Raw genomic sequence first — 12,101 nt, 5'->3', positions numbered from 1 at the left:
CTTTTTCCCAGCAGACGCTTGTCTGTTTAGACTTCCTTAAAATAATTATCTTCAAATAAAGCAAAATCTCCATACACCACATAGTATTGAATTGTTAGAACTACATGTTAAGAAGAATGTTGAGTAAACAAGATAGCTTCCATAAGAGGTTGATTAATATAGTGAGAATTCTAGAAACCAGATCATAGGAAGAATGATTGAAAGAATAGTAATAGCTACCTTTTATTGAGTGCTATGTGCAAGTCAGTGTGCTAGGACTTTTATTGTTTATAGAGATATTTATTGAGATCTTACTCTATCTGCTACTGCCTGCAATAAGCACTTAGAATAAAGTGGTAAACATGATAAAGTATCTGTTCCTAAGGAACTTTACGTTATTTGATTCTCACAGCAGCCCATAAGAGGGGTACTTTACTTTGATTTTGTTACTGAAAAACAGCCTGAAGCAGATAAAATAAACTTTCCAAGGTCATATAGCTAGTAAATGATAGAGCCCTGCAGCCTTTCAAATGAGGTTCCTCATCTGAATGCAAAAAAAATGACTTCAGTAACTGTTTTCTCAATTTTCCCAAGGATAATATGTAACTAGTATTTTTTTCAGATAACTAAAAAGTTAGTTTGTAATATACAATGGATGCCTTAATCTGGGCATTACAAAAACCCGTGGTTGAGAAAGGAATTCCAAACTATAAACAGAGTTTTGGACTGGGGAAGAAGAATAAAATGGAAGCTGAAGATAAAGAAGACTTTCTTAAAACTTAGAGATGCCTAGTAGTGGAAAATACCACCTCAAAAGGTAATGAATTAGCTGCCAGAAAGTTCAGAGAGAGGCTGAATCTTGTGAAGGATTTTGTTAAACGAATTCTCATAGTGCGAAATATGACTAGTTGACTTCTTCATTTTTTCCCATTTAGTATACAATCCTATGCTTTAAAAAATAAACTCAATTAAAGTTGGAAATGGGGAATTGGGGGATGAGAAGAGAAAAATTAGGTATGACATATCGGGTGAACATATCAGCAAATGAGGGCACTTGGGAGTGGAAGAGGGTGCCATCAATTATGCTGAGGTGACAGGCAGACCAATTGGCTCATGTAATTATCACCTACAAAATGATTCAGCACTAAATATGCCTTGGAAGCATATTTTTTAGCTTATGAGGGAAAAGAGGATGAGATTTGTCAAATGAAGGAACAAAAGTACACAAAAGTGCTAAAGAACAAGGGAGGACCAAGTGAGAGTGACTTCATTTCTGTTTGTTCTGGAATGGGGTCATCAAGAATAGGATTTTGGTTGAATAATAGTGTATGTGCAGTAAAAAAGAAAATGGTGTGGTTTGTGTTTTGTTTGGCAAGAGAGGACCTTGTTCACATAAATGCTCCATTATTTTAAATCTGAGTCAATGGATATCTAAATTCTTGTTAACATCTGCAGTAGCATTCAAGTTACAATGTGACCCTCGAGTCACAAAGACTGTATTGTAGAAGCACAAACCAACATAAACCCCTTTTTAATTAAATTATCTAAAGCAGGGACAACTAAGTTTCCCAAGAGCAGACCATATTATTAAACATCCATATATTAGTGCACAAAATGAATTTTTATATAATATCAATGATTAAACATAGCATGTTGTCATTCTAAAATAGGTGAGTTCTAAGAATAGTCCCAAACAATTATACTTCTGTAAGTTTTTAAAAAGCCATTGTAACTTTCAGTTTGTTTTTACTGCCCCTACTTCTTACATCATACTAAGCAACTGGCTAGCATATATTGAAATGGGGTCCTAATAAGATATTTACTTCCTCTATTCATCAGCACTAAAACTCCTAAAAAGCAGTTTTAAGAACTCTGAAAAATAAGAGTTGTGTTATTTTTGTTTTGTTTTGTTTTAATATCCATTTGGGAGATTGAAAAAAGAGACCAATGAGATTGCTTCCCTCAGTAGCCAATCTGGTGATAAGGGTAACTTTAAGAGGGCTGACTTAGAAGGTAGAAAAGAAAAAGAAAGGAGGGCGAAAAGTCCAATAGGAGGACAGAGTAAGGTTCAGCTTTCTTTCCAGCAGAATTAATTGTATGTCTTTCATTCCCTTGGTAAGTTTATCCAGATCCCAGTAAGGTGCAGCTTTTGTTTTAATTTCTATGAAGAGTGTACCAATTTTTCTAGCCAACAAAATGTATGTTTGAATACCTATGACTCCGTACCACCTGTGTCCTTTCCTCATTGCCTATTTCCATTCAGTTGCAAAGTCCTGCCCAATTAAAATTCAAAATGTATTTATGTTACCTTTTTGTAATCACTCTCATCACCTGGGCTGTATTTACCTGGACATATAGCCTGTTTTCTTTGCCTCTGTCTCTCTACTTCATCCTAAATGTGCGTAGCCTCCAAATTAATATTCCTGAAGCACATCTCTGATCACATAACTTAATACTTTAGTGTTTCCCAAAGTATATTCTACAGAACTTTCACTAGAAATACAAGATAAACCTTTGAAAAAAAGACATGAGGCCAATAAATTTGACAAGCACATGCTTTATCGCCTTCTTAGGGAGTCATAATGTATAAGGGCATGTTAAAGGTTCAGCAAAAGAAACCTGTTTGATGATGTTTCAACTAGTGTTTCACAAATTTATTTGTCCATAAATTTAAAACCTTTGCATACTACTGCCTTCCTGGGGAGCCTCTCTTCTACAGAAACATAATTAGAAATGCCTTACTTAAAAAGCTCCACTGGCTCCCTACTGGATCCAATTTTTCAGATATTAGAAATGGATTTTTATATAGTGTGTCAGGCTTTGGTAAGCTTCCAGAATTTTAGGACTGGGGCATGGTTGGTCGGGCCTGTAGTCCAGGCTGTAGGCTAAGGTGGGAGAATCCCTTGAGCCAGGAGTTGGAGGAATGTAGTGAGCTATGATCACGTCACTGCACTCCAGCCTGGCCAACAGAGGGAGACTGTCTCTAAACAAACAATGTTATTCATAAGGCAGATGGGCTGGTTTTCTCACTCCTGGTTTGATAAGGTTCAACCCTATCTTGACTGCACATGATGACCCATACCTATCAATGTCTTTGGCAACTGGGTGGGAGAAGGGAGGTAAGCATGCAGCTGCAGATTCCCTAGGCACTGAGGATCAAAATTGGCATTATTACTCATGACAGACATTAGGAACATCCACTGATGAATACAGGTGAGTGCAAGTGTTTCTTAACAATGCTAATGATGTATTTTCTTTTTAAAGTAACAGCTTACTTGGCTCCTTATTTCACTAGAATATCTGAAGGCTGCCCTACTTCAAAATGCACTTCTAAATCAGAGGAAGAAAATATTGCCTTCAACTTCCCAAAGACCTGAGAGTCACTGAAGCAGTGCAACTCTCATACATTGCACACTCCGAAAACATTTAAGACTTTTCATAATGTGACCAAGCTGCATTGCCAGCCTTTCCTCCTTAATTCCCCCAGGTGGTTGCTGTTCTCTGCATCTGTGGCTATGCCTATTCTAGTCCCCTTAACTAAATTGCTTGTCCTCATTTTCTGTTGGTTAAACTTTTATCCATCTAGATTAGTAAATGGCTCCTTACATTCAAAGAACACACTTATTTTAACCAGGTTAAGCAAAAAATGGACTATATTGACTGACAGAGCTGGGAAGGCAGAGGGCGCCTCCTCTCTCACTCTGTGTTCAAGTATTTGGGTAAGACTTCACAGCTAATTCCAGGGATAGAGGTGTAATCTATGTCTTATCTCTCCTCTGTAGAAGCTCCTTGAGGTAGGCAACATGTCTAAATTTATCCTGTGCCCAAAGAGTAGATATTTAATGAATGCCTGTTTAATGAATGAATAACCTTTATGGATAGGCTAGCTCTCCTTGGAATCAAAATCCAAAAATAGAACATGTCAGGAAGGCAAGGGCATAAATTGTAGTCTCTTTGGTCTGCAATTAACTAGTTGCCTGGGCAAATCAGTGTAACATGGTAAGATAAATTTTTCTTAAAGGATTACTTCAGTTTGAAATCAACCTACCTCTAGGAATACAACCTAAAGTTAGATCCTAATCCAAGATGTGGACAAATATTTATGAACATAAATATCTAATGCATTTAACATTTTTTTGTTTATAATTTTAAAAACCCCTGGAAACACATGCCCAAAACAGATGATGGATTAAAAAAAGTCAATACCTGGCTGGGCGTGGTGGCTCACACTTGTAATCAATCCCAGCACTTTGGGAGGCCGAGGAGGGGGGATCACAAGGTCAGGAGATGGAGACCATCTTGGCTAACACGTTGAAACCCCTTCTCGCCGGGCGCAGTGGTTCACGCCTGTAATCCCAGCACTTTGGGAGGCCAACGTGGGTGGATCACCTGAGGTCAGGAGTTTAAGACCAGCCTGGCCAACATGGTGAAACCCCATCTCTACTAAAAATACAAAAATCAGCCAGGCGTGGTGGCAGGCGCCTGTAATCCCAGCTACTTGGGAGTCTGAGGCAGGAAAATCGCTTGAACCTGGGAGGCAGAGGTTGCAGTGAGCCAACATTGTGCCACTGCACTCCAGCCTGGGCAACAGAGTGTGACTCCGTCTCAAAAAAAACAAAAACCAAAAACTAACAAACAAACAAACAAAAAAACCCGTCTCTACTAAAAATACAAAAAAAATTAGCCGGGGTGATGGTGGGCACTTGTAGTCCCAGCTACTCCGCAGGCTGAGGCAGGAGAATGGCGTGAACCCGGGAAGCGGAGCTTGCAGTGAGCCGAGATCGCACCACTGCACTCCAGCCTGGGCTACAGAGCGAGACTCTTGTCTCAAAAAGAAAAGAAGTTATATTCTAGTTTGCTGCTAACCACTTTCACAAGGATTCTTTTATTTAATCCTCACAATCATGCTATGACAGGGATTGGCAAACATTTTCTGAAGACCTAGGTAGTAAATATTTTAGACTTTGTGGTCCAACAGGTAAAATCGAAGCTCTTATGTAAATACTTACATAACAAGAGAGAAAACAAACTTTCACAAAATTTGTTCAAATGAAATTCAAAGTATAATACTAATTGAATACAATTTTTTGTAGTGCTAATGCTTTCAAGGAAAAGATGGAATTCTTTTTTGGAGGGATACCATTTCACTTAACTGAAGTACAAAATTAAGTGTTCTTTATCATCAAAATCAATAGCAAATGCTCATCTATAAATGCTGATTTTTAATGAGATTTTATGTATTTCATCTTCAAAATGTCTTTTCATACAGGTAGGTAGTGACAAATACTGATATGAATCCACAGGCATATGATTTTAATTGAACATATTCATCATTGGGAAGGCATTTATAAAACTCTATTACATTTTTCTCTTGATATTTGCCTTTTAGCCTGTCATTACATTGCAAATTAATTGCTTCCAATTGAAGTAGAAGCTCCTCAATTGCAGAGTTAAATGGACTTTGAATTGTGAACATATTCTTTGCACTTATGTCCAGGTCTAAAAGACACTGTTAGAGAACTCTACCTTGAGCTTGTAAAATTTATCTACTGCAAATATGTGTGGGTGTGGAGATCTTGCTTCTTGTTTTAACTTTTAACAGATAGGAAGGCATAAAGCAGCTTGAGATGTTGGTGTTCAAACAATGTTAAGTTGTTGTTGAAATGACTTTACCACCCTATAAGTGTGGCATGTAAGAGCTGTTTTGCCTTATAATTTTAGGTTTGAGAAACATAAGTCTGCAGCAAAAGCTAATTGCTGAACCCGTTCGCAGTTCAGTAACAGTGGTTAAAGGTACCACTTTACTTTCCAACCATTTCTAAATGTACTAACCATTCTTAGCTGGAGTACTGTACAAAACTAGCAGAGGGCTAGATTTAGCCTTCAGGCCTTAGTTTGCAGAGAATTTTAGTAACTGCCTAAAGGCACAAAACTGTGTAGTGGTGGAGGGAGTATTGACTTGTTGACTATGCAATACCACTTATCATGTTAGAGTGGCCAGTGGGCAGATCTGGCATGGGGTTTTCTGTGGCTAACAGGATTTTTTTTTTTTTTTTTTTCTGAAAAAGATGCATTGTATAATTTTTTTTTTTTTTTTTGAGACAGGATCTTACTCTATTGCTCAGGCTCTGGGGTGCAGTGCAGTGATCATGGCTCACTCTAACCTTGGCTTTTTGGGCTTAGGCAATTCTGCCACCTCAGCCTCCCCAGTAGCTGGGATTACAGGTGCACACCACTATACCCAGCTAATGTTTTTTCTTTCTTCTTTTTTTTTTGTCTCATTCTATCACCTAGGCTGGAGTGTAGTGACATGATCTCAGCTCACTGCAACCTCCATCTCCCGGGTTCCAGTGATTCTCCTGCCTCAGCCTCCTCAGTAGCTGGGATTACAGATGCCCATCACCAAGCCTGGCTAATTTTTGTATTTTTAGTAGAGATGGGATTTCACCATGTTGGCCAGACTGGTCTCAAACTCCTAACCTCCAGTGATCCACTCACCTCGGCCTCCCAAAGTGTTGCGATTATAGGCATAAGCCACAGCACCCGGCCCTTAGCTAATTTTTTTGTAGAGATGGGTTTTCGCCATGTTTCCCAGGCTAGTCTTGAATTCCTGGGCTCAAGTGATCTGCCAGTCTCGGCCTCCCAAAGTGTTGGGATTACAGGCATGAGCCACTGTGCCTGGCCACAGTATTTAATATATACAAAACAGTGTAAGTAAAATGCAACCAATACCTGTATACTTACCATTCAAGTAAAATATTGCTCCACATGTTAAATCCCCTTGGTTTAACTCAGCTTGATAATCTGCCCACATCACTTTCTCCTGCCAAACATAATCGTTGTCCTGAATTTGGTGTTTTGCATTCCCATGCTTTATTTTTTTAAAAAAACAGCTTTAACTACGTGTCTATCCCCAATGTATCCCTAAGTGTAATATCTAATTGTTTTACATGTTTTAAAACAACATAATATATTATATTGCACATATTCTTTTGTGACTTGCTTATTGTCCCCACTGAATTTTGTCAGCACATGTTTAGAAATAAAATAAATTTGAATCCCTTTTGCTGGGACATGCATTTTTGGTTACCACCACTCCCTGCCATCTTATACTCATCCATTTTGTGTATTTTAGTTACTACCTGGACCCGGAAGCTATTTGAGTTTGCAAACCCTGATTTAAGATGGTGTTCAACATGCAGCCATTCAGATATTTTTGAAATTTTAGTAATATGAACTCATTTGTGATATAATTACATTTATATTATTTAAGATAAAAATTGGATATGAAATTGTATGTATTATATGATTTTACCTATATGAATGAAATATGCATTAAAAAACTATAATTGCCAAAATGTTATTTCTAAATGATGGCATTTTTTGTGATTTGTACTTTGCTCATTATATTTTTCTGAATGCATAATTGCAAATTTTAATCAGAAAACATATATATTTTATTTTTACTTTTTGTAGAGATGGGGTCTTTCTATGTTGCCCAGGCTGGTCTTGAACTCCTGACTACAAGTGATCCTCTGACCTCAGCCTTGCAAAGCGCTGGTATTACAGGTATGAGCTACCATGCCCAGTCAGAATTTTTTATTTTTTATTATTTTTTATTTTTTTGAGACAGTCTCACTCTTGTAGCCCAGGCTGGAGTGCAATGGCATGATCTCGGCTCAGTGCAACCTCTGCCTCCCAGGTTCAAGCGATTCTCCTGCCTCAGCCTCCCTAGTAGCTGGGATTACAGGTGCCCACCACCACACCTGGCTAATTTTTTGTATTTTTAGTAGAGACGGGGTTCCACCATGTTGGACCAGGCTGGTCTCCTGACCTCAGGTAGCCCACCTACCTCGGCCTCCCAAAGTGCTGGGATTACAGGTGTGAGCCACAGCACCCTACCCAGAAAATACTCTTAAAACTTTAAATTATCTGTAAAATATTTAAATAAAGCTATTACGATTTCTCTTTATTTCTTTTTTTTAATTAAAAATTTTTTTTTGTAGAGATGGGGTCTTCCTGTGTTAACCAGCTGGTCTCCAACTCCTGGCCTCAAGCAATTCTCCTGCCTTGGCCTCCCAAAGCTCTGGGATTACAGGCGTGAGCCACGGTGCCCAGCCTCTCTTTTTCTCTCTTTTTTTTTTTTTTGAGATAGAGTCTCGCTCTGTTGCCCAGGCTGGAGTGCAAGTGGCACAATCTTGGTTCATTGCAACCTCCACCTCCTGGATTCAAGTAATTCTCCTGCCTCAGCTTCCTGAGTAGCTGGGATTACAGGCATGAGTCACCACACCCGGCTTATTTTTGTATTTTTAGTAGAGATAGGGTTTCACCATGTAGGCCAGGCTAGTCTCCAACTCCTGACCTCAGGTGTTCGTCCACCTCGGCCTCCCAAAGTGCTGGGATTACGGGTGTGAGCCACCACGCCTGGCCTCTTTATCTCTTAATCATATTAAGTTTAGAATATTATTAACTACTTAACATAAATCAATCAATTCTTGCATTGTCCTCCCAGTAGGTCATTTCAAAATAATAAATTATGTATAGGGGCTATAGCCTAGGCCAAAGAACAGATGCATTAGCTCTGCTGAATCATTTTTCTTAAACACTGTCAAACAAAGATTGTTAAACTCTATCAAAACAAATATTGTAGGCCAGGCGTGGTGGCTCATGCCTGCAATCCCAGCACTTTGGGAGGCCAAGGTGGGTGGATCACCTGAGGCCAGAAGTTCGAGACCAGACTGGCCAACATGGTGAAACCCCGTCTCTACTAAAAATACAAACATTACCCAGGCGTGGTGGCTCATGCCTGTAACCCCAGCTACTTGGGAAGCTGAGGCAGAAGAATTACTGGAACCCAGGAGATGGAGGTTGCAATGAATGAAGATCGTGCCACTGCACTTCAGGCTGGGCAACAGAGTGAGACTCTGTTTCAAAAAAAGAAAAGAAAAAGAAAAGAAAAGAAATAAAGACAGGCTGGGTGCTGTGGCACACGCCGGTGATCCCAGTGCTTTAGGAGGCCAAGACAGGAGAACTGCTTGAGTCCAATAATTGGAGACCAGCTGGTTAACATAAGAAGATTTCCATCTCTACAAAAAAAAATTTTTTTTAATTAAAAAAAAGAAATAAAGAGAAATAGTAATAGCTTTATTTAAATACTTTACAGATAATTTAAAATTTTAGAAGTATTTTCTGGGCGGGGCATGGTGGCTCGCACCTGTAATCCCAGCACTTTGGGAGGCCGAGGCGGGTGGATCACCTGAAGTCAGGAATTCAAGACCAGCCTGGCCACCATGGTGAAACCCCGTCTCTACTAAAAATACAAAAAATTAGCCAGGTGTGGTGGTGGGCACCCATAATCCCAGCTACTGGGAGGCTGAGGCAGGAGAATCACTTGAACCCAGGAGGCAGAGGTTGCAGTGAGCCGAGATCATGCCATTGCACTCCAGCCTGGACAACAAGAGCGAAACTCCGTCTCAAAAAAAAAAAACAACAAAGATGGTTCATATTGATACAATAGTGGGTTAGATTATGGTCCCTGGACTGAATGAATTTGTTGAGCACAAGTAGTCTATTAACTGGAGAAAGCGGCATTCTTTAGTTTAACGTGTGTTTATTTACATCTATAAAATACCTATATATAAAACCTTATTTAAAATGTGCAGATGATGTTTTTGTTTTTTCTTTGTTTAATTCTGGGAAGCCCTTGTTTCAATGCTTGTTTTAAATCATTTTAAAATATATTTGTAAAACTAAGTTATGTGTGTGAACCTGTATATAATATGATTTGGGAGGTCATCATTCTGATCATTGTGCAAAATATACATGTGTAAAATCATATATGAGGTCTTAAGATGATGTCACTAAATCCTTTTTATATGTGGCTACTAAAAATAGACCCTAGCCAGGCACAGGCTCATGCTTATAATCTCAGGAGTTTGGGAGGTTGAAGCAGGAGGATCGCTTGAGGCCAGGATTTTGAGACCAGCCTAGGCAACCTAGTGAGATCCTGTATCTACAAAAAATAAAAAATTAGCATGTGGTGGTGTGTACCTGTAGTCCCAGCTACTCAGGAGGCTGAGGCAGGAGGTTTGCTTGAGCCTAGGAGTTCAAGGTTACAGTGAGCTATGATCCCACCCCTGCACTCTAGCCTGGGCAACAGAGTGAGACCCTGGCTATAAAAAAGCAAAAATTAACTGCATCTTATATTAAGTTCCATTTCATAATTGGCTCTAATAAGAGTGCACCTTATAAACTTTCTCTGAAAGTACTATCTAAGGCTATTGTGGGTAAACTGTTGTAGTATATTTATGCCATGAAGTACTACTCAGCAATAAAAAGGAATTATTTACTGATATACACACAACATCAATAAATCTCAAGAGCATGCTGAGTGAAAGCAGACAGACACAAAAGACTATATACATATAATTCTATGTAGATGAAACTCTAGAAAAGACAAATCTAATGTATATTGGTAAAAGCTTATTGGGGGTTGCTTGAGGATGATAGTTGATTGGGAAGAGGGGACACAGAGAAATTGTTTGGAGGGTGATGAAAATATTCTATGTTTGATTGTAATGATTATTACATGGGTATATATAACAGTCAAAACTTATCAAACTGTACATTTTGAATGGATGCATTTATTGTATATAAATTATTTACTTATTTACTTAGAGATGTGGTCTTGCTCTATTGCCCAGGCTGGAGTGCAGTGGTGTGATCATAGCTCACTGTAACCTCAAACTCCTGGGCTCAAGTGATCCTTCCACCTCAACCTCCTGAGTAGCTGGGGTTACAGGTGTGAGCCACCACACCTGGCTCTGTATATAAATTATATATTTCAATAAAATTGAAAAATAAACAAAAATATTTTATTGCAAAAAGGGTAGTCTACATGGTATTTATAAAGAGACAATCTTATAAGCAAGTATTTGCCAGGGTTTCTCCTGTTGAGGGAAGTGTGTGCTCCAATGTGAGAACACTAACATCTCATTGGTAGAGATGGATGCCTGGCCAGATAAAACTGCCAAGTGAAACCCATCGGTTGTTGTTGTTGTTGTTTTGCCCTTGCTCCAAGCTGTAAAAGCAAACATCGATCTAGCATGTCTTCAGGGAGAGAGTGTACTCAGTTCATCTGAGCATTCCAAGCCCCAAGGTGTCTTAGTACATTTTCTGCTGCTATAACAGAATGCCACAGACTGAGTAATTTGTAAAGAATATACATTTATTTGGTTAACAGTTATGGAAGCTGGGAAATCCAAGAGCGTGGTGCCAACATCTGGTGAAGGCCTTCATGCTGTGCAATGTGTTATCTCATGGTAGAAGAGCAAGCAAGAGCTGAGACAAAGAAAAAGGTGCCAAATTCCCACAGAGCCCTTATGACCTAATCACTTCTTAAAGGTCCTACTTCCTAATATTATCACATTTGCAATTAAATTTCAACTTCAGTTTTGGAGGGGACATTCAAACCATAGCACATGGTTATTGGCATTCTGCTTTATGTACCAACTTCTTGTCAGTTTGGTTAGTATGAGACAGTTCCAAAGAACCTCATCATATTTGGAGGCCCTGACATAGAGCTCCTTAACATCTGAAGCTTGAGGATCAGCTCCTCGAGCACAGTGTCTATATTAATGCACTTCTGTTTCTAGAAAGTCCTTTCTCGACCATCCTCCAGTTCAACATCTCTTAGGTCGTACTTCCTTTACATCCTCTGCACTTCACAGATACAATAATACCTCAATTCCATTTCATTTTTCAACTTATTAACAAGCCTATATGGCCAAAGTGAAGACTTGGCAATCATAGGTCAACAATGTAAGTCTTTTCCAATAAAATCCTAACTTTCTTGCTGTTAACTGGGTAAATGGACACAGTGAGGTCTTTGTTGCTGGGTTATCTGGGTGTAGCTGGCCTCTGACAATATTTTACATATAAATTAATATTTATAGGCTACTTCATTTCAGGCAAAGCAAAAGATGTTGCCACGCCACAGGAAATTTCAAGATTTTTGTGGGGGAATTCTGGCAAACTTGCCAAATAATGACATTCCAGCAGTTTTGGAAACAATCTAATATGTTGGTGTGGAAAGACTGCACATAAATTCTTTAATTATCTCT

Source organism: Pongo abelii, chromosome 9 (assembly GCF_028885655.2).
Source record: "Pongo abelii isolate AG06213 chromosome 9, NHGRI_mPonAbe1-v2.0_pri, whole genome shotgun sequence".
Classification (NCBI taxonomy): Eukaryota; Metazoa; Chordata; class Mammalia; order Primates; family Hominidae; genus Pongo; species Pongo abelii.
Note: the sequence above shows the minus strand (reverse complement) of the source record.